Source organism: Amia ocellicauda, chromosome 2 (genome assembly GCF_036373705.1).
Source record: "Amia ocellicauda isolate fAmiCal2 chromosome 2, fAmiCal2.hap1, whole genome shotgun sequence".
Taxonomy (NCBI): domain Eukaryota; kingdom Metazoa; phylum Chordata; class Actinopteri; order Amiiformes; family Amiidae; genus Amia; species Amia ocellicauda.
This window is the reverse complement of record NC_089851.1, coordinates 57,182,293-57,209,996: the sequence shown is the minus strand read 5'-3', so window position 1 is coordinate 57,209,996 and position 27,704 is coordinate 57,182,293. Positions and strand designations below refer to the sequence as shown.

General features: G+C 46.1%; 18 non-coding genes across 18 annotated transcripts; 12 read left to right on the top strand and 6 right to left on the bottom strand.

The window, feature by feature from the left end:
• Positions 1-3,633: 3,633 nt before the first annotated feature.
• On the top strand, positions 3,634-3,707 carry trnat-agu (transfer RNA threonine (anticodon AGU)). Its single transcript has one exon. It is a non-coding gene; the product is annotated as a tRNA-Thr (tRNA).
• A 394-nt stretch (positions 3,708-4,101) lies between these two features.
• trnat-ugu (transfer RNA threonine (anticodon UGU)) lies at positions 4,102-4,175 on the top strand. Its single transcript has one exon. It is a non-coding gene; the product is annotated as a tRNA-Thr (tRNA).
• A 164-nt stretch (positions 4,176-4,339) lies between these two features.
• trnan-guu (transfer RNA asparagine (anticodon GUU)) lies at positions 4,340-4,413 on the bottom strand. The gene has a single exon. It is a non-coding gene; the product is annotated as a tRNA-Asn (tRNA).
• Positions 4,414-10,842: 6,429 nt separating this feature from the next.
• On the top strand, positions 10,843-10,916 carry trnat-agu (transfer RNA threonine (anticodon AGU)). Its single transcript has one exon. It is a non-coding gene; the product is annotated as a tRNA-Thr (tRNA).
• Positions 10,917-11,295: 379 nt separating this feature from the next.
• On the top strand, positions 11,296-11,369 carry trnat-ugu (transfer RNA threonine (anticodon UGU)). Its single transcript has one exon. It is a non-coding gene; the product is annotated as a tRNA-Thr (tRNA).
• Positions 11,370-11,533: 164 nt separating this feature from the next.
• trnan-guu (transfer RNA asparagine (anticodon GUU)) lies at positions 11,534-11,607 on the bottom strand. Its single transcript has one exon. It is a non-coding gene; the product is annotated as a tRNA-Asn (tRNA).
• A 1,407-nt stretch (positions 11,608-13,014) lies between these two features.
• trnat-agu (transfer RNA threonine (anticodon AGU)) lies at positions 13,015-13,088 on the top strand. The gene has a single exon. It is a non-coding gene; the product is annotated as a tRNA-Thr (tRNA).
• A 444-nt stretch (positions 13,089-13,532) lies between these two features.
• Positions 13,533-13,606, top strand: trnat-ugu (transfer RNA threonine (anticodon UGU)). The gene has a single exon. It is a non-coding gene; the product is annotated as a tRNA-Thr (tRNA).
• Positions 13,607-13,770: 164 nt separating this feature from the next.
• trnan-guu (transfer RNA asparagine (anticodon GUU)) lies at positions 13,771-13,844 on the bottom strand. The gene has a single exon. It is a non-coding gene; the product is annotated as a tRNA-Asn (tRNA).
• A 1,383-nt stretch (positions 13,845-15,227) lies between these two features.
• Positions 15,228-15,301, top strand: trnat-agu (transfer RNA threonine (anticodon AGU)). The gene has a single exon. It is a non-coding gene; the product is annotated as a tRNA-Thr (tRNA).
• A 434-nt stretch (positions 15,302-15,735) lies between these two features.
• trnat-ugu (transfer RNA threonine (anticodon UGU)) lies at positions 15,736-15,809 on the top strand. The gene has a single exon. It is a non-coding gene; the product is annotated as a tRNA-Thr (tRNA).
• A 164-nt stretch (positions 15,810-15,973) lies between these two features.
• Positions 15,974-16,047, bottom strand: trnan-guu (transfer RNA asparagine (anticodon GUU)). The gene has a single exon. It is a non-coding gene; the product is annotated as a tRNA-Asn (tRNA).
• A 1,229-nt stretch (positions 16,048-17,276) lies between these two features.
• Positions 17,277-17,350, top strand: trnat-agu (transfer RNA threonine (anticodon AGU)). The gene has a single exon. It is a non-coding gene; the product is annotated as a tRNA-Thr (tRNA).
• A 459-nt stretch (positions 17,351-17,809) lies between these two features.
• trnar-ucu (transfer RNA arginine (anticodon UCU)) lies at positions 17,810-17,883 on the top strand. Its single transcript has one exon. It is a non-coding gene; the product is annotated as a tRNA-Arg (tRNA).
• A 164-nt stretch (positions 17,884-18,047) lies between these two features.
• Positions 18,048-18,121, bottom strand: trnan-guu (transfer RNA asparagine (anticodon GUU)). Its single transcript has one exon. It is a non-coding gene; the product is annotated as a tRNA-Asn (tRNA).
• A 5,813-nt stretch (positions 18,122-23,934) lies between these two features.
• Positions 23,935-24,008, top strand: trnat-agu (transfer RNA threonine (anticodon AGU)). Its single transcript has one exon. It is a non-coding gene; the product is annotated as a tRNA-Thr (tRNA).
• Positions 24,009-24,424: 416 nt separating this feature from the next.
• On the top strand, positions 24,425-24,498 carry trnat-ugu (transfer RNA threonine (anticodon UGU)). Its single transcript has one exon. It is a non-coding gene; the product is annotated as a tRNA-Thr (tRNA).
• A 164-nt stretch (positions 24,499-24,662) lies between these two features.
• On the bottom strand, positions 24,663-24,736 carry trnan-guu (transfer RNA asparagine (anticodon GUU)). Its single transcript has one exon. It is a non-coding gene; the product is annotated as a tRNA-Asn (tRNA).
• Between the last annotated feature and the right edge of the window lie 2,968 nt (positions 24,737-27,704).

The following is a 27,704-nucleotide window of genomic DNA, read 5'->3' as shown; positions in this document are numbered from 1 at the left end:
GTTATGCTACTATGCTACTGACCATTGGGGGAGCGATAGCAAGTAAGAGAGTTAGATATCGAGAGTCATTGATAGATTGATAGATAGATGGATGGATGGATGGACGGCAAGGCAAGCATCTGATTGACAGTGGTCCGTGATCTGCTGTTATGCTACTATGCTACTGACCATTGGGAGAGCGATAGCAAGCAAGAGAGTTAGATATCGAGAGTCATAGATAGATAGATAGATAGATGGATGGATGGACGGCAAGGCAAGCATCTGATTGACATTGGTCCGTGATCTGCTGTTATGCTACAATGCTACTGACCATTGGGGGAGCGATAGCAAGTAAGAGAGTTAGATATCGAGAGTCATTGATAGATAGATAGATAGATGGATGGATGGATGGACGGCAAGGCAAGCATCTGATTGACAGTGGTCCGTGATCTGCTGTTATGCTACTATGCTACTGACCATTGGGGGAGCGATAGCAAGTAAGAGAGTTAGATATCGAGAGTCATTGATAGATAGATAGATAGATGGATGGATGGATGGACGGCAAGGCAAGCATCTGATTGACAGTGGTCCGTGATCTGCTGTTATGCTACTATGCTACTGACCATTGGGGGAGCGATAGCAAGTAAGAGAGTTAGATCTCGAGAGTCATTGATAGATTGATAGATAGATGGATGGATGGATGGACGGCAAGGCAAGCATCTGATTGACAGTGGTCCGTGATCTGCTGTTATGCTACTATGCTACTGACCATTGGGGGAGCGATAGCAAGCAAGAGAGTTAGATATCGAGAGTCATAGATAGATAGATAGATAGATGGATGGATGGACGGCAAGGCAAGCATCTGATTGACATTGGTCCGTGATCTGCTGTTATGCTACAATGCTACTGACCATTGGGGGAGCAATAGCAAGCAAGAGAGTTAGATATCAAGAGTCATAGATAGATAGATAGATAGATGGATGGATGGACGGCAAGGCAAGCATCTGAGTGACAGTGGTCCGTGATCTGCTGTTATGCTACTATGCTACTGACCATTGGGGGAGTGATAGCAAGCAAGAGAGTTAGATATCAAGAGTCATAGATAGATAGATAGATAGATAGATGGATGGATGGACGGCAAGGCAAGCATCTGATTGACAGTGGTCCGTGATCTGCTGTTATGCTACTATGCTACTGACCATTGGGGGAGCGATAGCAAGTAAGAGAGTTAGATATCGAGAGTCATTGATAGATAGATAGATAGATGGATGGATGAATGGATGGACGGCAAGGCAAGCATCTGATTGACAGTGGTCCGTGATCTGCTGTTATGCTACAATGCTACTGACCATTGGGGGAGCGATAGCAAGCAAGAGAGTTAGATATCAAGAGTCATAGATAGATAGATAGATAGATGGATGGATGGACGGCAAGGCAAGCATCTGATTGACAGTGGTCCGTGATCTGCTGTTATGCTACTATGCTACTGACCATTGGGGGAGCGATAGCAAGTAAGAGAGTTAGATATCGAGAGTCATTGATAGATTGATAGATAGATGGATGGATGGATGGACGGCAAGGCAAGCATCTGATTGACAGTGGTCCGTGATCTGCTGTTATGCTACTATGCTACTGACCATTGGGGGAGCGATAGCAAGTAAGAGAGTTAGATCTCGAGAGTCATTGATAGATTGATAGATAGATGGATGGATGGATGGACGGCAAGGCAAGCATCTGATTGACAGTGGTCCGTGATCTGCTGTTATGCTACTATGCTACTGACCATTGGGGGAGCGATAGCAAGCAAGAGAGTTAGATATCGAGAGTCATAGATAGATAGATAGATAGATGGATGGATGGACGGCAAGGCAAGCATCTGATTGACATTGGTCCGTGATCTGCTGTTATGCTACAATGCTACTGACCATTGGGGGAGCAATAGCAAGCAAGAGAGTTAGATATCAAGAGTCATAGATAGATAGATAGATAGATGGATGGATGGACGGCAAGGCAAGCATCTGAGTGACAGTGGTCCGTGATCTGCTGTTATGCTACTATGCTACTGACCATTGGGGGAGTGATAGCAAGCAAGAGAGTTAGATATCAAGAGTCATAGATAGATAGATAGATAGATAGATGGATGGATGGACGGCAAGGCAAGCATCTGATTGACAGTGGTCCGTGATCTGCTGTTATGCTACTATGCTACTGACCATTGGGGGAGCGATAGCAAGTAAGAGAGTTAGATATCGAGAGTCATTGATAGATAGATAGATAGATGGATGGATGAATGGATGGACGGCAAGGCAAGCATCTGATTGACAGTGGTCCGTGATCTGCTGTTATGCTACAATGCTACTGACCATTGGGGGAGCGATAGCAAGCAAGAGAGTTAGATATCAAGAGTCATAGATAGATAGATAGATAGATGGATGGATGGACGGCAAGGCAAGCATCTGATTGACAGTGGTCCGTGATCTGCTGTTATGCTACTATGCTACTGACCATTGGGGGAGCGATAGCAAGTAAGAGAGTTAGATATCGAGAGTCATTGATAGATTGATAGATAGATGGATGGATGGATGGACGGCAAGGCAAGCATCTGATTGACAGTGGTCCGTGATCTGCTGTTATGCTACTATGCTACTGACCATTGGGGGAGCGATAGCAAGTAAGAGAGTTAGATATCGAGAGTCATTGATAGATAGATAGATGGATGGATGGATGGACGGCAAGGCAAGCATCTGATTGACAGTGGTCCGTGATCTGCTGTTATGCTACTATGCTACTGACCATTGGGGGAGCGATAGCAAGTAAGAGAGTTAGATCTCGAGAGTCATTGATAGATTGATAGATAGATGGATGGATGGATGGACGGCAAGGCAAGCATCTGATTGACAGTGGTCCGTGATCTGCTGTTATGCTACTATGCTACTGACCATTGGGGGAGCGATAGCAAGCAAGAGAGTTAGATATCGAGAGTCATAGATAGATAGATAGATAGATGGATGGATGGACGGCAAGGCAAGCATCTGATTGACATTGGTCCGTGATCTGCTGTTATGCTACAATGCTACTGACCATTGGGGGAGCAATAGCAAGCAAGAGAGTTAGATATCAAGAGTCATAGATAGATAGATAGATAGATGGATGGATGGACGGCAAGGCAAGCATCTGATTGACAGTGGTCCGAGATCTGCTGTTATGCTACTATGCTACTGACCATTGGGGGAGCGATATCAAGCAAGAGAGTTAGATATCAAGAGTCATAGATAGGTAGATGGATGGGTGGATGGATGGACGGCAAGGCAAGCATCTGATTGACAGTGGTCCGTGATCTGCTGTTATGCTACTTTGCTACTGACCATTGGGGGAGCGATAGCAAGCAAGAGAGTTAGATGTCAAGAGTCATAGATAGATAGATAGATGGATGGATGGATGGACGGCAAGGCAAGCATCTGATTGACAGTGGTCCGTGATCTGCTGTTATGCTACTATGCTACTGACCATTGGGGGAGCGATAGCAAGCAAGAGAGTTAGATATTGAGAGTCATAGATAGATGGATGGATGGATGGACGGCAAGGCAAGAACCTGATTGACAGCGGTCTGTGATTTGCTGTTATTCTACTATCAGCAGCAGCAGCGGCAGATTTGGCGCCGTGGCTTAGTTGTTTAAAGCACCTGTCTAGTAAACAGGGGGTCCTGGGTTCAAATCCCAGCGGTGCCTTAGGCGGGCTTTCTGTGCTCCTTGCGAAGCTTGTGCTTCCGCTTTGTCGACCATCAGTTTTAGCAAGATAGGCTTATCGTAAAGCCATCAGAGGACGTAATGAACCGGAAAGCCAACTGGACAGACGCCGGTTTGTAAAGAAGAACCAGAACCCAAAGGACAAGCGCTACGGCCAACGTCCAATTCCCATTGCCGCCCCTGGACAGTCGCAACAGGGAGCTTGTTGCTCCCGTCAACCTTACGTTTTCACCTCTGTGTGCTTCCTTTGTTGCAGCCTGCATCCAGATTTTGATTTGTTTTGTTTTGTTCTGTTTTGTTTTGTTTTGTTTGGTTTTGTTTGGTTTTGTTTTTTGCCTTACGCCTGAGTGTAGGCACTGGGGAATGGGAGAGTCCTGGCACCGTGGCTTAGTTGGTCAAAGCGCCTGCCTTGTAAACAGGAAACCCTGGGTTCGACTCCCAGCAGTGCCTTGGTTTATGTTGGCCTAGGCAATGGAAAGGAAGTTTCTAAACGCTCAATACATTTTTGCAAGATGGCCGTCCACAGCAAGCAGCTTAAGGTTACTGTAGCCACAGTCTGGGAAGCTGTCCGCCAGAAGTAGAAACAATAACAAGGGGCGGGGGGAAAAGTGGGCCGTCCCTGGGTGGATTCAAACCACCATCCTTTTGGTTAACAGCCAAACACGCTGACCGATTGCGCCACAGAGACAGACAGAGGTGTTGTGGTTGCTGCAGTTGTGCAGTTCCTTCACAGTTGCCAAAAATCATTTCCAGCACACGATTTTCTTTGTCGTTGAATGCAACATACGTGACCATTGGGGGAGCGATAGCAAGCAAGAGAGTTAGATATCGAGAGTCATAGATAGATAGATAGATAGATGGATGGATGGACGGCAAGGCAAGCATCTGATTGACATTGGTCCGTGATCTGCTGTTATGCTACAATGCTACTGACCATTGGGGGAGCGATAGCAAGCAAGAGAGTTAGATATCAAGAGTCATAGATAGATAGATAGATAGATGGATGGATGGACGGCAAGGCAAGCATCTGATTGACAGTGGTCCGTGATCTGCTGTTATGCTACTATGCTACTGACCATTGGGGGAGCGATAGCAAGCAAGAGAGTTAGATATCGAGAGTCATTGATAGATAGATAGATAGATGGATGGATGGATGGACGGCAAGGCAAGCATCTGAGTGACAGTGGTCCGTGATCTGCTGTTATGCTACTATGCTACTGACCATTGGGGGAGTGATAGCAAGCAAGAGAGTTAGATATCAAGAGTCATAGATAGATAGATAGATAGATAGATAGATGGATGGATGGACGGCAAGGCAAGCATCTGATTGACAGTGGTCCGTGATCTGCTGTTATGCTACTATGCTACTGACCATTGGGGGAGCGATAGCAAGTAAGAGAGTTAGATATCGAGAGTCATTGATAGATAGATAGATAGATGGATGGATGAATGGATGGACGGCAAGGCAAGCATCTGATTGACAGTGGTCCGTGATCTGCTGTTATGCTACAATGCTACTGACCATTGGGGGAGCGATAGCAAGCAAGAGAGTTAGATATCAAGAGTCATAGATAGATAGATAGATAGATGGATGGATGGACGGCAAGGCAAGCATCTGATTGACAGTGGTCCGTGATCTGCTGTTATGCTACTATGCTACTGACCATTGGGGGAGCGATAGCAAGCAAGAGAGTTAGATATCAAGAGTCATAGATAGATAGATAGATAGATGGATGGATGGACGGCAAGGCAAGCATCTGATTGACAGTGGTCCGTGATCTGCTGTTATGCTACTATGCTACTGACCATTGGGGGAGCGATAGCAAGTAAGAGAGTTAGATATCGAGAGTCATTGATAGATAGATAGATAGATGGATGGATGGATGGACGGCAAGGCAAGCATCTGATTGACAGTGGTCCGTGATCTGCTGTTATGCTACTATGCTACTGACCATTGGGGGAGCGATAGCAAGTAAGAGAGTTAGATATCGAGAGTCATTGATAGATTGATAGATAGATGGATGGATGGATGGACGGCAAGGCAAGCATCTGATTGACAGTGGTCCGTGATCTGCTGTTATGCTACTATGCTACTGACCATTGGGAGAGCGATAGCAAGCAAGAGAGTTAGATATCGAGAGTCATAGATAGATAGATAGATAGATGGATGGATGGACGGCAAGGCAAGCATCTGATTGACATTGGTCCGTGATCTGCTGTTATGCTACAATGCTACTGACCATTGGGGGAGCAATAGCAAGCAAGAGAGTTAGATATCAAGAGTCATAGATAGGTAGATGGATGGGTGGATGGATGGACGGCAAGGCAAGCATCTGATTGACAGTGGTCCGTGATCTGCTGTTATGCTACTATGCTACTGACCATTGGGGGAGCGATAGCAAGTAAGAGAGTTAGATATCGAGAGTCATTGATAGATAGATAGATAGATGGATGGATGGATGGACGGCAAGGCAAGCATCTGCTTGACAGTGGTCCGTGATCTGCTGTTATGCTACTATGCTACTGACCATTGGGGGAGCGATAGCAAGTAAGAGAGTTAGATATCGAGAGTCATTGATAGATTGATAGATAGATGGATGGATGGATGGACGGCAAGGCAAGCATCTGATTGACAGTGGTCCGTGATCTGCTGTTATGCTACTATGCTACTGAGCATTGGGGGAGCGATAGCAAGCAAGAGAGTTAGATATCGAGAGTCATAGATAGATAGATAGATAGATGGATGGATGGACGGCAAGGCAAGCATCTGATTGACATTGGTCCGTGATCTGCTGTTATGCTACAATGCTACTGACCATTGGGGGAGCAATAGCAAGCAAGAGAGTTAGATATCAAGAGTCATAGATAGATAGATAGATAGATGGATGGATGGACGGCAAGGCAAGCATCTGATTGACAGTGGTCCGAGATCTGCTGTTATGCTACTATGCTACTGACCATTGGGGGAGCGATATCAAGCAAGAGAGTTAGATATCAAGAGTCATAGATAGATAGATAGATGGATGGATGGATGGACGGCAAGGCAAGCATCTGATTGACAGTGGTCCGTGATCTGCTGTTATGCTACTATGCTACTGACCATTGGGGGAGCGATAGCAAGCAAGAGAGTTAGATATCAAGAGTCATAGATAGGTAGATGGATGGGTGGATGGATGGACGGCAAGGCAAGCATCTGATTGACAGTGGTCCGTGATCTGCTGTTATGCTACTTTGCTACTGACCATTGGGGGAGCGATAGCAAGCAAGAGAGTTAGATATCGAGAGTCATAGATAGATAGATAGATAGATAGATGGATGGATGGACGGCAAGGCAAGCATCTGATTGACAGTGGTCCGTGATCTGCTGTTATGCTACTATGCTACTGACCATTGGAGGAGCGATAGCAAGCAAGAGAGTTAGATATCGAGAGTCATAGATAGATAGATAGATAGATAGATGGATGGATGGACGGCAAGGCAAGCATCTGATTGACAGTGGTCCGTGATCTGCTGTTATGCTACTATGCTACTGACCATTGGGGGGGCGATAGCAAGCAAGAGAGTTAGATATCAAGAGTCATAGATAGATAGATAGATAGATGGATGGATGGACGGCAAGGCAAGCATCTGATTGACAGTGGTCCGTGATCTGCTGTTATGCTACTATGCTACTGACCATTGGGGGAGCGATAGCAAGCAAGAGAGTTAGATATCGAGAGTCATTGATAGATAGATAGATAGATGGATGGATGGATGGACGGCAAGGCAAGCATCTGAGTGACAGTGGTCCGTGATCTGCTGTTATGCTACTATGCTACTGACCATTGGGGGAGCGATAGCAAGCAAGAGAGTTAGATATCAAGAGTCATAGATAGATAGATAGATAGATGGATGGATGGACGGCAAGGCAAGCATCTGATTGACAGTGGTCCGTGATCTGCTGTTATGCTACTATGCTACTGACCATTGGGGGAGCGATAGCAAGCAAGAGAGTTAGATATCGAGAGTCATTGATAGATAGATAGATAGATGGATGGATGGATGGACGGCAAGGCAAGCATCTGAGTGACAGTGGTCCGTGATCTGCTGTTATGCTACTATGCTACTGACCATTGGGGGAGCGATAGCAAGCAAGAGAGTTAGATATCAAGAGTCATAGATAGATAGATAGATAGATGGATGGATGGACGGCAAGGCAAGCATCTGATTGACAGTGGTCCGTGATCTGCTGTTATGCTACTATGCTACTGACCATTGGGGGAGCGATAGCAAGTAAGAGAGTTAGATATCGAGAGTCATTGATAGATAGATAGATAGATGGATGGATGAATGGATGGACGGCAAGGCAAGCATCTGATTGACAGTGGTCCGTGATCTGCTGTTATGCTACTATGCTACTGACCATTGGGGGAGCGATAGCAAGCTAGAGATTTAGATATCGAGAGTCATAGATAGATAGATAGATAGATGGATGGATGGACGGCAAGGCAAGCATCTGATTGACATTGGTCCGTGATCTGCTGTTATGCTACAATGCTACTGACCATTGGGGGAGCAATAGCAAGCAAGAGAGTTAGATATCAAGAGTCATAGATAGATAGATAGATAGATGGATGGATGGACGGCAAGGCAAGCATCTGATTGACAGTGGTCCGAGATCTGCTGTTATGCTACTATGCTACTGACCATTGGGGGAGCGATATCAAGCAAGAGAGTTAGATATCAAGAGTCATAGATAGATAGATAGATGGATGGATGGATGGACGGCAAGGCAAGCATCTGATTGACAGTGGTCCGTGATCTGCTGTTATGCTACTATGCTACTGACCATTGGGGGAGCGATAGCAAGCAAGAGAGTTAGATATCAAGAGTCATAGATAGGTAGATGGATGGGTGGATGGATGGACGGCAAGGCAAGCATCTGATTGACAGTGGTCCGTGATCTGCTGTTATGCTACTTTGCTACTGACCATTGGGGGAGCGATAGCAAGCAAGAGAGTTAGATGTCAAGAGTCATAGATAGATAGATAGATGGATGGATGGATGGACGGCAAGGCAAGCATCTGATTGACAGTGGTCCGTGATCTGCTGTTATGCTACTATGCTACTGACCATTGGGGGAGCGATAGCAAGCAAGAGAGTTAGATATCGAGAGTCATTGATAGATAGATAGATAGATGGATGGATGGATGGACGGCAAGGCAAGCATCTGAGTGACAGTGGTCCGTGATCTGCTGTTATGCTACTATGCTACTGACCATTGGGGGAGCGATAGCAAGCAAGAGAGTTAGATATCAAGAGTCATAGATAGATAGATAGATAGATGGATGGATGGACGGCAAGGCAAGCATCTGATTGACAGTGGTCCGTGATCTGCTGTTATGCTACTATGCTACTGACCATTGGGGGAGCGATAGCAAGTAAGAGAGTTAGATATCGAGAGTCATTGATAGATAGATAGATAGATGGATGGATGGATGGACGGCAAGGCAAGCATCTGATTGACAGTGGTCCGTGATCTGCTGTTATGCTACTATGCTACTGACCATTGGGGGAGCGATAGCAAGTAAGAGAGTTAGATATCGAGAGTCATTGATAGATTGATAGATAGATGGATGGATGGATGGACGGCAAGGCAAGCATCTGATTGACAGTGGTCCGTGATCTGCTGTTATGCTACTATGCTACTGACCATTGGGAGAGCGATAGCAAGCAAGAGAGTTAGATATCGAGAGTCATAGATAGATAGATAGATAGATGGATGGATGGACGGCAAGGCAAGCATCTGATTGACATTGGTCCGTGATCTGCTGTTATGCTACAATGCTACTGACCATTGGGGGAGCGATAGCAAGCAAGAGAGTTAGATATCAAGAGTCATAGATAGGTAGATGGATGGGTGGATGGATGGACGGCAAGGCAAGCATCTGATTGACAGTGGTCCGTGATCTGCTGTTATGCTACTATGCTACTGACCATTGGGGGAGCGATAGCAAGTAAGAGAGTTAGATATCGAGAGTCATTGATAGATAGATAGATAGATGGATGGATGGATGGACGGCAAGGCAAGCATCTGATTGACAGTGGTCCGTGATCTGCTGTTATGCTACTATGCTACTGACCATTGGGGGAGCGATAGCAAGCAAGAGAGTTAGATATCAAGAGTCATAGATAGGTAGATGGATGGGTGGATGGATGGACGGCAAGGCAAGCATCTGATTGACAGTGGTCCGTGATCTGCTGTTATGCTACTTTGCTACTGACCATTGGGGGAGCGATAGCAAGCAAGAGAGTTAGATGTCAAGAGTCATAGATAGATAGATAGATGGATGGATGGATGGACGGCAAGGCAAGCATCTGATTGACAGTGGTCCGTGATCTGCTGTTATGCTACTATGCTACTGACCATTGGGGGAGCGATAGCAAGCAAGAGAGTTAGATATCGAGAGTCATTGATAGATAGATAGATAGATTGATGGATGGACGGCAAGGCAAGCATCTGATTGACATTGGTCCGTGATCTGCTGTTATGCTACAATGCTACTGACCATTGGGGGAGCGATAGCAAGCAAGAGAGTTAGATATCAAGAGTCATAGATAGATAGATAGATAGATAGATGGATGGATGGACGGCAAGGCAAGCATCTGATTGACAGTGGTCCGTGATCTGCTGTTATGCTACTATGCTACTGACCATTGGGGGAGCGATAGCAAGCAAGAGAGTTAGATATCAAGAGTCATAGATAGATAGATAGATGGATGGACGGCAAGGCAAGCATCTGATTGACAGTGGTCCGTGATCTGCTGTTATGCTACTATGCTACTGACCATTGGGGGAGCGATAGCAAGCAAGAGAGTTAGATATCAAGAGTCATAGATAGGTAGATGGATGGGTGGATGGATGGACGGCAAGGCAAGCATCTGATTGACAGTGGTCCGTGATCTGCTGTTATGCTACTATGCTACTGACCATTGGGGGAGCGATAGCAAGCAAGAGAGTTAGATATTGAGAGTCATAGATAGATGGATGGATGGATGGACGGCAAGGCAAGAACCTGATTGACAGCGGTCCGTGATCTGCTGTTATTCTACTATCAGCAGCAGCAGCGGCAGATTTGGCGCCGTGGCTTAGTTGGTTAAAGCGCCTGTCTAGTAAACAGGAGGTCCTGGGTTCAAATCCCAGCGGTGCCTTAGGCGGGCTTTCTGTGCTCCTTGCAAAGCTTGTGCTTCCGCTTTGTCGACCATCAGTTTTAGCAAGATAGGCTTATCGTAAAGCCATCAGAGGACGTAATGAACCGGAAAGCCAACTGGACAGACGCCGGTTTGTAAAGAAGAACCAGAACCCAAAGGACAAGCGCTACGGCCAACGTCCAATTCCCATTGCCGCCCCTGGACAGTCGCAACAGGGAGCTTGTTGATCCCGTCAACCTTACGTTTTCACCTCTGTGTGCTTCCTTTGTTGCAGCCTGCATCCAGATTTTGTTTTGTTTTGTTTTGTTTTGTTTTGTTTTGTTTGGTTTTGTTTTTTGCCTTACGCCTGAGTGTAGGCACTGGGGAATGGGAGAGTCCTGGCACCGTGGCTTAGTTGGTCAAAGCGCCTGTCTTGTAAACAGGAAACCCTGGGTTCGACTCCCAGCAGTGCCTTGGTTTATGTTGGCCTAGGCAATGGAAAGGAAGTTTCTAAACGCTCAATACATTTTTGCAAGATGGCCGTCCACAGCAAGCAGCTTAAGGTTACTGTAGCCACAGTCTGGCAAGCTGTCCGCCAGAAGTAGAAACAATAACAAGGGGCGGGGGGAAAAGTGGGCCGTCCCTGGGTGGATTCGAACCACCATCCTTTTGGTTAACAGCCAAACGCGCTGACCGATTGCACCACAGAGACAGACAGAGGTGTTGTGGTTGCTGCAGTCGTGCAGTTCCTTCACAGTTGCCAAAAATCATTTCCAGCACACGATTTTCTTTGTCGTTGAATGCAACATACGTGACCATTGGGGGAGCGATAGCAAGCAAGAGAGTTAGATATCGAGAGTCATAGATAGATAGATAGATAGATAGATAGATAGATAGATAGATAGATGGATGGATGGACGGCAAGGCAAGCATCTGATTGACAGTGTTCCGTGATCTGCTGTTATGCTACTATGCTACTGACCATTGGGGGAGCGATAGCAAGCAAGAGAGTTAGATAACAAGAGTCATAGATAGATAGATGGAAGGATGGATGGACGGCAAGGCAAGCATCTGATTGACAGTGGTCCGTGATCTGCTGTTATGCTACTATGCTACTGACCATTGGGGGAGCGATAGCAAGTAAGAGAGTTAGATATCGAGAGTCATTGATAGATAGATAGATGGATGGATGGATGGACGGCAAGGCAAGCATCTGATTGACAGTGGTCCGTGATCTGCTGTTATGCTACAATGCTACTGACCATTGGGGGAGCGATAGCAAGCAAGAGAGTTAGATATCAAGAGTCATAGATAGATAGATAGATAGATGTATGGATGGACGGCAAGGCAAGCATCTGATTGACAGTGGTCCGTGATCTGCTGTTATGCTACAATGCTACTGACCATTGGGGGAGCGATAGCAAGCAAGAGAGTTAGATATCAAGAGTCATAGATAGATAGATAGATAGATGGATGGATGGACGGCAAGGCAAGCATCTGATTGACAGTGGTCCGTGATCTGCTGTTATGCTACAATGCTACTGACCATTGGGGGAGCGATAGCAAGCAAGAGAGTTAGATATCAAGAGTCATAGATAGATAGATAGATAGATGGATGGATGGACGGCAAGGCAAGCATCTGATTGACAGTGGTCCGTGATCTGCTGTTATGATACTATGCTTCTGACCATTGGGGGAGCGATAGCAAGCAAGAGAGTTAGATATCAAGAGTCATAGATAGATAGATGGATGGATGGATGTATGGACGGCAAGGCAAGCATCTGATTGACAGTGGTCCGTGATCTGCTGTTATGCTACTTTGCTTCTGACCATTGGGGGAGCGATAGCAAGCAAGAGAGTTAGATGTCAAGAGTCATAGATAGATAGATAGACAGATGGATGGATGGATGGCAAGGCAAGCACCTGATTGACAGTGGTCCGTGATCTGCTGTTATGCTACTATGCTACTGACCATTGGGGGAGCGATAGCAAGCAAGAGAGTTAGATATTGAGAGTCATAGATAGATGGATGGATGGATGGACGGCAAGGCAAGAACCTGATTGACAGCGGTCCGTGATCTGCTGTTATTCTACTATCAGCAGCAGCAGCGGCAGATTTGGCGCCGTGGCTTAGTTGGTTAAAGCGCCTGTCTAGTAAACAGGAGGTCCTGGGTTCAAATCCCAGCGGTGCCTTAGGCGGGCTTTCTGTGCTCCTTGCGAAGCTTGTGCTTCCGCTTTGTCGACCATCAGTTTTAGCAAGATAGGCTTATCGTAAAGCCATCAGAGGACGTAATGAACCGGAAAGCCAACTGGACAGACGCCGGTTTGTAAAGAAGAACCAGAACCCAAAGGACACGCGCTACGGCCAACGTCCAATTCCCATTGCCGCCCCTGGACAGTCGCAACAGGGAGCTTGTTGCTCCCGTCAACCTTACGTTTTCACCTCTGTGTGCTTCCTTTGTTGCAGTCTGCATCCAGATTGTGTTTTGTTTTGTTTTGTTTTGTTTTGTTTTGTTTTGTTTTGTTTTGTTTTGTTTTGTTTTGTTTTGTTTTGTTTTGTTTTGTTTTGTTTTGTTTTGTTTTGTTTTGTTTTTTGCCTTACGCCTGAGTGTAGGCACTGGGGAATGGGAGAGTTCTGGCACCGTGGCTTAGTTGGTCAAAGCACCTGTCTTGTAAACAGGAAACCCTGGGTTCGACTCCCAGCAGTGCCTTGGTTTATGTTGGCCTAGGCAATGGAAAGGAAGTTTCTAAACGCTCAATACATTTTTGCAAGATGGCCATCCACAGCAAGCAGCTTAAGGTTACTGTAGCCACAGTCTGGCAAGCTGTCCGCCAGAAGTAGAAACAATAACAAGGGGCGGGGGGAAAAGTGGGCCGTCCCTGGGTGGATTCGAACCACCATCCTTTTGGTTAACAGCCAAACGCGCTGACCGATTGCGCCACAGAGACAGACAGAGGTGTTGTGGTTGCTGCAGTCGTGCAGTTCCTTCACAGTTGCCAAAAATCATTTCCAGCACACGATTTTCTTTGTCGTTGAATGCAACATACGTGACCATTGGGGGAGCGATAGCAAGCAAGAGAGTTAGATATCGAGAGTCATAGATAGATAGATAGATAGATGGATGGATGGACGGCAAGGCAAGCATCTGATTGACAGTGTTCCGTGATCTGCTGTTATGCTACTATGCTACTGACCATTGGGGGAGCGATAGCAAGCAAGAGAGTTAGATAAAAAGAGTCATAGATAGATAGATGGATGGATGGATGGACGGCAAGGCAAGCATCTGATTGACAGTGGTCCGTGATCTGCTGTTATGCTACTATGCTACTGACCATTGGGGGAGCGATAGCAAGTAAGAGAGTTAGATATCGAGAGTCATTGATAGATAGATAGATAGATGGATGGATGGACGGCAAGGCAAGCATCTGATTGACAGTGGTCCGTGATCTGCTGTTATGCTACAATGCTACTGACCATTGGGGGAGCGATAGCAAGCAAGAGAGTTAGATATCAAGAGTCATAGATAGATAGATAGATAGATGTATGGATGGACGGCAAGGCAAGCATCTGATTGACAGTGGTCCGTGATCTGCTGTTATGCTACAATGCTACTGACCATTGGGGGAGCGATAGCAAGCAAGAGAGTTAGATATCAAGAGTCATAGATAGATAGATAGATAGATGGATGGATGGACGACAAGGCAAGCATCTGATTGACAGTGGTCCGTGATCTGCTGTTATGCTACAATGCTACTGACCATTGGGGGAGCGATAGCAAGCAAGAGAGTTAGATATCAAGAGTCATAGATAGATAGATAGATAGATGGATGGATGGACGGCAAGGCAAGCATCTGATTGACAGTGGTCCGTGATCTGCTGTTATGATACTATGCTTCTGACCATTGGGGGAGCGATAGCAAGCAAGAGAGTTAGATATCAAGAGTCATAGATAGATAGATGGATGGATGGATGGATGGACGGCAAGGCAAGCATCTGATTGACAGTGGTCCGTGATCTGCTGTTATGCTACTTTGCTTCTGACCATTGGGGGAGCGATAGCAAGCAAGAGAGTTAGATGTCAAGAGTCATAGATAGATAGATAGACAGATGGATGGATGGATGGCAAGGCAAGCACCTGATTGACAGTGGTCCGTGATCTGCTGTTATGCTACTATGCTACTGACCATTGGGGGAGCGATAGCAAGCAAGAGAGTTAGATATTGAGAGTCATAGATAGATGGATGGATGGATGGACGGCAAGGCAAGAACCTGATTGACAGCGGTCCGTGATCTGCTGTTATTCTACTATCAGCAGCAGCAGCGGCAGATTTGGCGCCGTGGCTTAGTTGGTTAAAGCGCCTGTCTAGTAAACAGGAGGTCCTGGGTTCAAATCCCAGCGGTGCCTTAGGCGGGCTTTCTGTGCTCCTTGCGAAGCTTGTGCTTCCGCTTTGTCGACCATCAGTTTTAGCAAGATAGGCTTATCGTAAAGCCATCAGAGGACGTAATGAACCGGAAAGCCAACTGGACAGACGCCGGTTTGTAAAGAAGAACCAGAACCCAAAGGACACGCGCTACGGCCAACGTCCAATTCCCATTGCCGCCCCTGGACAGTCGCAACAGGGAGCTTGTTGCTCCCGTCAACCTTACGTTTTCACCTCTGTGTGCTTCCTTTGTTGCAGTCTGCATCCAGATTTTGTTTTGTTGTGTTTTGTTTTGTTTTGTTTTGTTTTGTTTTGTTTTGTTTTGTTTTGTTTTGTTTTGTTTTGTTTTGTTTTGTTTTGTTTTGTTTTGTTTTTTGCCTTACGCCTGAGTGTAGGCACTGGGGAATGGGAGAGTCCTGGCACCGTGGCTTAGTTGGTCAAAGCACCTGTCTTGTAAACAGGAAACCCTGGGTTCGACTCCCAGCAGTGCCTTGGTTTATGTTGGCCTAGGCAATGGAAAGGAAGTTTCTAAACGCTCAATACATTTTTGCAAGATGGCCATCCACAGCAAGCAGCTTAAGGTTACTGTAGCCACAGTCTGGCAAGCTGTCCGCCAGAAGTAGAAACAATAACAAGGGGCGGGGGGAAAAGTGGGCCGTCCCTGGGTGGATTCGAACCACCATCCTTTTGGTTAACAGCCAAACGCGCTGACCGATTGCGCCACAGAGACAGACAGAGGTGTTGTGGTTGCTGCAGTCGTGCAGTTCCTTCACAGTTGCCAAAAATCATTTCCAGCACACGATTTTCTTTGTCGTTGAATGCAACATACGTGACCATTGGGGGAGCGATAGCAAGCAAGAGAGTTAGATATCGAGAGTCATAGATAGATAGATAGATAGATGGATGGATGGACGGCAAGGCAAGCATCTGATTGACGGTGTTCCGTGATCTGCTGTTATGCTACTATGCTACTGACCATTGGGGGAGCGATAGCAAGCAAGAGAGTTAGATAACAAGAGTCATAGATAGATAGATGGATGGATGGATGGACGGCAAGGCAAGCATCTGATTGACAGTGGTCCGTGATCTGCTGTTATGCTACTATGCTACTGACCATTGGGGGAGCGATAGCAAGTAAGAGAGTTAGATATCGAGAGTCATTGATATATAGATAGATAGATGGATGGATGGACGGCAAGGCAAGCATCTGATTGACAGTGGTCCGTGATCTGCTGTTATGCTACAATGCTACTGACCATTGGGGGAGCGATAGCAAGCAAGAGAGTTAGATAACAAGAGTCATAGATAGATAGATGGATGGATGGATGGACGGCAAGGCAAGCATCTGATTGACAGTGGTCCGTGATCTGCTGTTATGCTACAATGCTACTGACCATTGGGGGAGCGATAGCAAGCAAGAGAGTTAGATATCAAGAGTCATAGATAGATAGATAGATAGATGGATGGACGGCAAGGCAAGCATCTGATTGACAGTGGTCCGTGATCTGCTGTTATGCTACTATGCTACTGACCATTGGGGGAGCGATAGCAAGCAAGAGAGTTAGATATCGAGAGTCATAGATAGATAGATAGATGGATGGATGGACGGCAAGGCAAGCATCTGATTGACAGTGGTCCGTGATCTGCTGTTATGCTACTTTGCTTCTGACCATTGGGGGAGCGATAGCAAGCAAGAGAGTTAGATGTCAAGAGTCATAGATAGATAGATAGACAGATGGATGGATGGATGGCAAGGCAAGCACCTGATTGACAGTGGTCCGTGATCTGCTGTTATGCTACTATGCTACTGACCATTGGGGGAGCGATAGCAAGCAAGAGAGTTAGATATTGAGAGTCATAGATAGATGGATGGATGGATGGACGGCAAGGCAAGAACCTGATTGACAGCGGTCCGTGATCTGCTGTTATTCTACTATCAGCAGCAGCAGCGGCAGATTTGGCGCCGTGGCTTAGTTGGTTAAAGCGCCTGTCTAGTAAACAGGAGGTCCTGGGTTCAAATCCCAGCGGTGCCTTAGGCGGGCTTTCTGTGCTCCTTGCGAAGCTTGTGCTTCCGCTTTGTCGACCATCAGTTTTAGCAAGATAGGCTTATCGTAAAGCCATCAGAGGACGTAATGAACCGGAAAGCCAACTGGACAGACGCCGGTTTGTAAAGAAGAACCAGAACCCAAAGGACACGCGCTACGGCCAACGTCCAATTCCCATTGCCGCCCCTGGACAGTCGCAACAGGGAGCTTGTTGCTCCCGTCAACCTTACGTTTTCACCTCTGTGTGCTTCCTTTGTTGCAGTCTGCATCCAGATTTTGTTTTGTTGTGTTTTGTTTTGTTTTGTTTTGTTTTGTTTTGTTTTGTTTTGTTTTGTTTTGTTTTGTTTTGTTTTGTTTTGTTTTGTTTTGTTTTGTTTTGTTTTGTTTTGTTTTGTTTTGTTTTTTGCCTTACGCCTGAGTGTAGGCACTGGGGAATGGGAGAGTCCTGGCACCGTGGCTTAGTTGGTCAAAGCACCTGTCTTCTAAACAGGAAACCCTGGGTTCGACTCCCAGCAGTGCCTTGGTTTATGTTGGCCTAGGCAATGGAAAGGAAGTTTCTAAACGCTCAATACATTTTTGCAAGATGGCCATCCACAGCAAGCAGCTTAAGGTTACTGTAGCCACAGTCTGGCAAGCTGTCCGCCAGAAGTAGAAACAATAACAAGGGGCGGGGGGAAAAGTGGGCCGTCCCTGGGTGGATTCGAACCACCATCCTTTTGGTTAACAGCCAAACGCGCTGACCGATTGCGCCACAGAGACAGACAGAGGTGTTGTGGTTGCTGCAGTCGTGCAGTTCCTTCACAGTTGCCAAAAATCATTTCCAGCACACGATTTTCTTTGTCGTTGAATGCAACATACGTGACCATTGGGGGAGCGATAGCAAGCAAGAGAGTTAGATATCGAGAGTCATAGATAGATAGATAGATAGATGGATGGATGGACGGCAAGGCAAGCATCTGATTGACGGTGTTCCGTGATCTGCTGTTATGCTACTATGCTACTGACCATTGGGGGAGCGATAGCAAGCAAGAGAGTTAGATAACAAGAGTCATAGATAGATAGATGGATGGATGGATGGACGGCAAGGCAAGCATCTGATTGACAGTGGTCCGTGATCTGCTGTTATGCTACTATGCTACTGACCATTGGGGGAGCGATAGCAAGTAAGAGAGTTAGATATCGAGAGTCATTGATATATAGATAGATAGATGGATGGATGGACGGCAAGGCAAGCATCTGATTGACAGTGGTCCGTGATCTGCTGTTATGCTACAATGCTACTGACCATTGGGGGAGCGATAGCAAGCAAGAGAGTTAGATAACAAGAGTCATAGATAGATAGATGGATGGATGGATGGACGGCAAGGCAAGCATCTGATTGACAGTGGTCCGTGATCTGCTGTTATGCTACAATGCTACTGACCATTGGGGGAGCGATAGCAAGCAAGAGAGTTAGATATCAAGAGTCATAGATAGATAGATAGATAGATGGATGGACGGCAAGGCAAGCATCTGATTGACAGTGGTCCGTGATCTGCTGTTATGCTACAATGCTACTGACCATTGGGGGAGCGATAGCAAGCAAGAGAGTTAGATATCGAGAGTCATAGATTGATAGATAGATAGATGGATGGATGGACGGCAAGGCAAGCATCTGATTGACAGTGGTCCGTGATCTGCTGTTATGCTACTATGCTACTGACCATTGGGGGAGCGATAGCAAGCAAGAGAGTTAGATATCGAGAGTCATAGATAGATAGATAGATGGATGGATGGACGGCAAGGCAAGCATCTGATTGACAGTGGTCCGTGATCTGCTGTTATGATACTATGCTACTGACCATTGGGGGGGCGATAGCAAGCAAGAGAGTTAGATATCAAGAGTCATAGATAGATAGATAGATAGATGGATGGATGGACGGCAAAGCAAGCATCTGATTGACAGTGGTCCGTGATCTGCTGTTATGCTACTATGCTACTGACCATTGGGGGAGCGATAGCAAGCAAGAGAGTTAGATATCGAGAGTCATTGATAGATAGATAGATAGATGGATGGATGGATGGACGGCAAGGCAAGCATCTGAGTGACAGTGGTCCGTGATCTGCTGTTATGCTACTATGCTACTGACCATTGGGGGAGCGATAGCAAGCAAGAGAGTTAGATATCAAGAGTCATAGATAGATAGATAGATAGATGGATGGATGGACGGCAAGGCAAGCATCTGATTGACAGTGGTCCGTGATCTGCTGTTATGCTACTATGCTACTGACCATTGGGGGAGCGATAGCAAGTAAGAGAGTTAGATATCGAGAGTCATTGATAGATAGATAGATAGATGGATGGATGGATGGACGGCAAGGCAAGCATCTGATTGACAGTGGTCCGTGATCTGCTGTTATGCTACTATGCTACTGACCATTGGGGGAGCGATAGCAAGTAAGAGAGTTAGATATCGAGAGTCATTGATAGATTGATAGATAGATGGATGGATGGATGGACGGCAAGGCAAGCATCTGATTGACAGTGGTCCGTGATCTGCTGTTATGCTACTATGCTACTGACCATTGGGGGAGCGATAGCAAGCAAGAGAGTTAGATATCGAGAGTCATAGATAGATAGATAGATAGATGGATGGATGGATGGACGGCAAGGCAAGCATCTGATTGACATTGGTCCGTGATCTGCTGTTATGCTACAATGCTACTGACCATTGGGGGAGCGATAGCAAGCAAGAGAGTTAGATATCAAGAGTCATAGATAGATAGATAGATAGATGGATGGATGGACGGCAAGGCAAGCATCTGATTGACAGTGGTCCGTGATCTGCTGTTATGCTACTATGCTACTGACCATTGGGGGAGCGATAGCAAGCAAGAGAGTTAGATATCGAGAGTCATTGATAGATAGATAGATAGATGGATGGATGGATGGACGGCAAAGCAAGCATCTGAGTGACAGTGGTCCGTGATCTGCTGTTATGCTACTATGCTACTGACCATTGGGGGAGCGATAGCAAGCAAGAGAGTTAGATATCAAGAGTCATAGATAGATAGATAGATAGATGGATGGATGGACGGCAAGGCAAGCATCTGATTGACAGTGGTCCGTGATCTGCTGTTATGCTACTATGCTACTGACCATTGGGGGAGCGATAGCAAGTAAGATAGTTAGATATCGAGAGTCATTGATAGATAGATAGATAGATGGATGGATAGATGGACGGCAAGGCAAGCATCTGATTGACAGTGGTCCGTGATCTGCTGTTATGCTACTATGCTACTGACCATTGGGGGAGCGATAGCAAGTAAGAGAGTTAGATATCGAGAGTCATTGATAGATTGATAGATAGATGGATGGATGGATGGACGGCAAGGCAAGCATCTGATTGACAGTGGTCCGTGATCTGCTGTTATGCTACTATGCTACTGACCATTGGGGGAGCGATAGCAAGCAAGAGAGTTAGATATCGAGAGTCATAGATAGATAGATAGATAGATGGATGGATGGACGGCAAGGCAAGCATCTGATTGACATTGGTCCGTGATCTGCTGTTATGCTGCAATGCTACTGACCATTGGGGGAGCGATAGCAAGCAAGAGAGTTAGATATCAAGAGTCATAGATAGATAGATAGATAGATAGATAGCTAGATGGATGGATGGACGGCAAGGCAAGCATCTGATTGACAGTGGTCCGTGATCTGCTGTTATGCTACTATGCTACTGACCATTGGGGGAGCGATATCTAGCAAGAGAGTTAGATATCAAGAGTCATAGATAGATAGATAGATGGATGGATGGATGGACGGCAAGGCAAGCATCTGATTGACAGTGGTCCGTGATCTGCTGTTATGCTACTATGCTACTGACCATTGGGGGAGCGATAGCAAGCAAGAGAGTTAGATATCAAGAGTCATAGATAGGTAGATGGATGGGTGGATGGATGTACGGCAAGGCAAGCATCTGATTGACAGTGGTCCGTGATCTGCTGTTATGCTACTTTGCTACTGACCATTGGGGGAGCGATAGCAAGCAAGAGAGTTAGATGTCAAGAGTCATAGATAGATAGATAGATGGATGGATGGATGGACGGCAAGGCAAGCATCTGATTGACAGTGGTCCGTGATCTGCTGTTATGCTACTATGCTACTGACCATTGGGGGAGCGATAGCAAGCAAGAGAGTTAGATATTGAGAGTCATAGATAGATGGATGGATGGATGGACGGCAAGGCAAGAACCTGATTGACAGCGGTCCGTGATCTGCTGTTATACTACAATGCTACTGACCATTGGGGGAGCGATAGCAAGCAAGAGAGTTAGATATCAAGAGTCATAGATAGATAGATAGATAGATGGATGGATGGACGGCAAGGCAAGCATCTGATTGACAGTGGTCCGTGATCTGCTGTTATGCTACAATGCTACTGACCATTGGGGGAGCGATAGCAAGCAAGAGAGTTAGATATCAAGAGTCATAGATAGATAGATAGATAGATGGATGGATGGACGGCAAGGCAAGCATCTGATTGACAGTGGTCCGTGATCTGCTGTTATGATACTATGCTACTGACCATTGGGGGAGCGATAGCAAGCAAGAGAGTTAGATATCAAGAGTCATAGATAGATAGATGGATGGATGGATGGATGGACGGCAAGGCAAGCATCTGATTGACAGTGGTCCGTGATCTGCTGTTATGCTACTTTGCTTCTGACCATTGGGGGAGCGATAGCAAGCAAGAGAGTTAGATGTCAAGAGTCATAGATAGATAGATAGACAGATGGATGGATGGACGGCAAGGCAAGCACCTGATTGACAGTGGTCCGTGATCTGCTGTTATGCTACTATGCTACTGACCATTGGGGGAGCGATAGCAAGTAAGAGAGTTAGATATCGAGAGTCATTGATAGATTGATAGATAGATGGATGGATGGATGGACGGCAAGGCAAGCATCTGATTGACAGTGGTCCGTGATCTGCTGTTATGCTACTATGCTACTGACCATTGGGGGAGCGATAGCAAGCAAGAGAGTTAGATATCGAGAGTCATAGATAGATAGATAGATAGATGGATGGATGGACGGCAAGGCAAGCATCTGATTGACATTGGTCCGTGATCTGCTGTTATGCTGCAATGCTACTGACCATTGGGGGAGCGATAGCAAGCAAGAGAGTTAGATATCAAGAGTCATAGATAGATAGATAGATAGATAGATAGCTAGATGGATGGATGGACGGCAAGGCAAGCATCTGATTGACAGTGGTCCGTGATCTGCTGTTATGCTACTATGCTACTGACCATTGGGGGAGCGATATCTAGCAAGAGAGTTAGATATCAAGAGTCATAGATAGATAGATAGATGGATGGATGGATGGACGGCAAGGCAAGCATCTGATTGACAGTGGTCCGTGATCTGCTGTTATGCTACTATGCTACTGACCATTGGGGGAGCGATAGCAAGCAAGAGAGTTAGATATCAAGAGTCATAGATAGGTAGATGGATGGGTGGATGGATGTACGGCAAGGCAAGCATCTGATTGACAGTGGTCCGTGATCTGCTGTTATGCTACTTTGCTACTGACCATTGGGGGAGCGATAGCAAGCAAGAGAGTTAGATGTCAAGAGTCATAGATAGATAGATAGATGGATGGATGGATGGACGGCAAGGCAAGCATCTGATTGACAGTGGTCCGTGATCTGCTGTTATGCTACTATGCTACTGACCATTGGGGGAGCGATAGCAAGCAAGAGAGTTAGATATTGAGAGTCATAGATAGATGGATGGATGGATGGACGGCAAGGCAAGAACCTGATTGACAGCGGTCCGTGATCTGCTGTTATACTACAATGCTACTGACCATTGGGGGAGCGATAGCAAGCAAGAGAGTTAGATATCAAGAGTCATAGATAGATAGATAGATAGATGGATGGATGGACGGCAAGGCAAGCATCTGATTGACAGTGGTCCGTGATCTGCTGTTATGCTACAATGCTACTGACCATTGGGGGAGCGATAGCAAGCAAGAGAGTTAGATATCAAGAGTCATAGATAGATAGATAGATAGATGGATGGATGGACGGCAAGGCAAGCATCTGATTGACAGTGGTCCGTGATCTGCTGTTATGATACTATGCTACTGACCATTGGGGGAGCGATAGCAAGCAAGAGAGTTAGATATCAAGAGTCATAGATAGATAGATGGATGGATGGATGGATGGACGGCAAGGCAAGCATCTGATTGACAGTGGTCCGTGATCTGCTGTTATGCTACTTTGCTTCTGACCATTGGGGGAGCGATAGCAAGCAAGAGAGTTAGATGTCAAGAGTCATAGATAGATAGATAGACAGATGGATGGATGGACGGCAAGGCAAGCACCTGATTGACAGTGGTCCGTGATCTGCTGTTATGCTACTATGCTACTGACCATTGGGGGAGCGATAGCAAGCAAGAGAGTTAGATATTGAGAGTCATAGATAGATGGATGGATGGATGGACGGCAAGGCAAGAACCTGATTGACAGCGGTCCGTGATCTGCTGTTATTCTACTATCAGCAGCAGCAGCGGCAGATTTGGCACCGTGGCTTAGTTGGTTAAAGCGCCTGTCTAGTAAACAGGAAGTCCTGGGTTCAAATCCCAGCGGTGCCTTAGGCGGGCTTTCTGTGCTCCTTGCGAAGCTTGTGCTTCCGCTTTGTCGACCATCAGTTTTAGCAAGATAGGCTTATCGTAAAGCCATCAGAGGACGTAATGAACCGGAAAGCCAACTGGACAGACGCCGGTTTGTAAAGAAGAACCAGAACCCAAAGGACACGCGCTACGGCCAACGTCCAATTCCCATTGCCCCTGGACAGTCGCAACAGGGAGCTTGTTGCTCCCGTCAACCTTACGTTTTCACCTCTGTGTGCTTCCTTTGTTGCAGTCTGCATCCAGATTTTGTTTTGTTTTGTTTTGTTTTGTTTTGTTTTGTTTTGTTTTGTTTTGTTTTGTTTTGTTTTGTTTTGTTTTGTTTTGTTTTGTTTTTTGCCTTACGCCTGAGTGTAGGCACTGGGGAATAGGAGAGTGCTGGCACCGTGGCTTAGTTGGTCAAAGCACCTGTCTTGTAAACAGGAAACTCTGGGTTCAACTCCCAGCAGTGCCTTGGTTTATGTTGGCCTAGGCAATGGAAAGGAAGTTTCTAAACGCTCAATACATTTTTGCAAGATGGCCGTCCACAGCAAGCAGCTTAAGGTTACTGTAGCCACAGTCTGGCAAGCTGTCCGCCAGAAGTAGAAACAATAACAAGGGGCGGGGGGAAAAGTGGGCCATCCCTGGGTGGATTCGAACCACCATCCTTTTGGTTAACAGCCAAACGCGCTGACCGATTGCGCCACAGAGACAGACAGAGGTGTTGTGGTTGCTGCAGTCGTGCAGTTCCTTCACAGTTGCCAAAAATCATTTCCAGCACACGATTTTCTTTGTCGTTGAATGCAACATACGTGACCATTGGGGGAGCGATAGCAAGCAAGAGAGTTAGATATCGAGAGTCATAGATAGATAGATAGATAGATGGATGGATGGACGACAAGGCAAGCATCTGATTGACAGTGGTCCGTGATCTGCTGTTATGCTACTATGCTACTGACCATTGGGTGAGCGAAAGCAAGTAAGAGAGTTAGATATCAAGAGTCATAGATAGATAGATAGATGGATGGATGGACGGCAAGGCAAGCATCTGATTGACAGTGGTCCGTGATCTGCTGTTATGCTACAATGCTACTGACCATTGGTGGAGCGATAGCAAGCAAGAGAGTTAGATATCAAGAGTCATTGATAGATAGATAGATAGATGGATGGATGGATGGACGGCAAGGCAAGCATTTGATTGACAGTGGTCCGTGATCTGCTGTTATGCTACTATGCTACTGACCATTGGGGGAGCGATAGCAAGCAAGAGAGTTAGATATCGAGAGTCATTGATAGATAGATAGATAGATGGATGGATGGATGGACGGAAAGGCAAGCATCTGATTGACAGTGGTCCGTGATCTGCTGTTATGCTACTATGCTACTGACCATTGGGGGAGCGATAGCAAGCAAGAGAGTTAGATATCAAGAGTCATTGATAGATAGATAGATAGATGGATGGATGGACGGCAAGGCAAGCATCTGATTGACAGTGGTCCGTGATCTGCTGTTATGCTACTATGCTACTGACCATTGGGGGAGCGATAGCAAGTAAGAGAGTTAGATATCGAGAGTCATTGATAGATAGATAGATAGATGGATGGATGGATGGACGGCAAGGCAAGCATCTGATTGACAGTGGTCCGTGATCTGCTGTTATGCTACTATGCTACTGACCATTGGGGGAGCGATAGCAAGCAAGAGAGTTAGATATCAAGAGTCATTGATAGATAGATAGATAGATGGATGGATGGACGGCAAGGCAAGCATCTGATTGACAGTGGTCCATGATCTGCTGTTATGCTACTATGCTACTGACCATTGGGGGAGCGATAGCAAGCAAGAGAGTTAGATAACAAGAGTCATAGATAGATAGATGGATGGATGGATGGACGGCAAGGCAAGCATCTGATTGACAGTGGTCCGTGATCTGCTGTTATGCTACTATGCTACTGACCATTGGGGGAGCGATAGCAAGTAAGAGAGTTAGATATCGAGAGTCATTGATAGATAGATAGATAGATGGATGGATGGACGGCAAGGCAAGCATCTGATTGACAGTGGTCCATGATCTGGTGTTATGCTACTATGCTACTGACCATTGGGGGAGCGATAGCAAGCAAGAGAGTTAGATATCGAGAGACATAGACAGATAGATAGATAGATGGATGGATGGATGGATGGCAAGGCAAGCATCTGATTGACAGTGGTCCGTGATCTGCTGTTATGCTACTATGCTACTGACCATTGGGGGAGCGATAGCAAGCAAGAGAGTTAGATATCGAGAGTCATAGATAGATAGAGAGATAGATAGATATATAGATGGATGGATGGACGGCAAGGCAAGCATCTGATTGACAGTGGTCCGTGATCTGCTGTTATGCTACTATGCTACTGACCATTGGGGGAGCGATAGCAAGCAAGAGAGTTAGATATCGAGAGTCATAGATAGATAGATAGATAGATAGATGGATGGATGGATGGACGGCAAGGCAAGCATCTGATTGACAGTGGTCCGTGATCTGCTGTTATGCTACTATGCTACTGACCATTGGGGTAGCGATAGCAAGCAAGAGAGTTAGATATCGAGAGTCATAGATAGATAGATAGATAGATAGATGGATGGATGGATGGACGGCAAGGCAAGCATCTGATTGACAGTGGTCCGTGATCTGCTGTTATGCTACTATGCTACTGACCATTGGGGGAGCGATAGCAAGCAAGAGAGTTAGATATCGAGAGTCATAGATAGTTAGATAGATAGATGGATGGATGGATGGACGGCAAGGCAAGCATCTGATTGACAGTGGTCTGTAAACTGCTGTTATGCTACAATGCTACTGACCATTGGGGGAGCGATAGCAAGCAAGTGAGTTAGATATCGAGAGTCATAGATAGATAGATAGATAGATGGATGGATGGATGGACGGCAAGGCAAGCATCTGATTGACAGTGGTCCGTGATCTGGTGTTATGCTACTATGCTACTGACCATTGGGGGAGCGATAGCAAGCAAGAGAGTTAGATATCGAGAGTCATAGACAGATAGATAGATAGATGGATGGATGGATGGATGGCAAGGCAAGCATCTGATTGACAGTGGTCCGTGATCTGCTGTTATGCTACTATGCTACTGACCATTGGGGGAGCGATAGCAAGCAAGAGAGTTAGATATCGAGAGTCATAGATAGATAGATAGATAGATCGATATATAGATGGATGGATGGACGGCAAGGCAAGCATCTGATTGACAGTGGTCAGTGATCTGCTGTTATGCTACTATGCTACTGACCATTGGGGGAGCGATAGCAAGCAAGAGAGTTAGATATCGAGAGTCATAGATAGATAGATAGATAGATGGATGGATGGATGGACGGCAAGGCAAGCATCTGATTGACAGTGGTCCGTGATCTGCTGTTATGCTACTATGCTACTGACCATTGGGGGAGCGATAGCAAGCAAGAGAGTTAGATATCGAGAGTCATAGATAGATAGATAGATAGATGGATGGATGGACGGCAAGGCAAGCATCTGATTGACAGTGGTCTGTGATCTGCTGTTATGCTACTATGCTACTGACCATTGGGGGAGCGATAGCAAGCAAGAGAGTTAGATATCGAGAGTCATAGACAGATAGATAGATAGATAGATGGATGGATGGATGGACGGCAAGGCACGCATC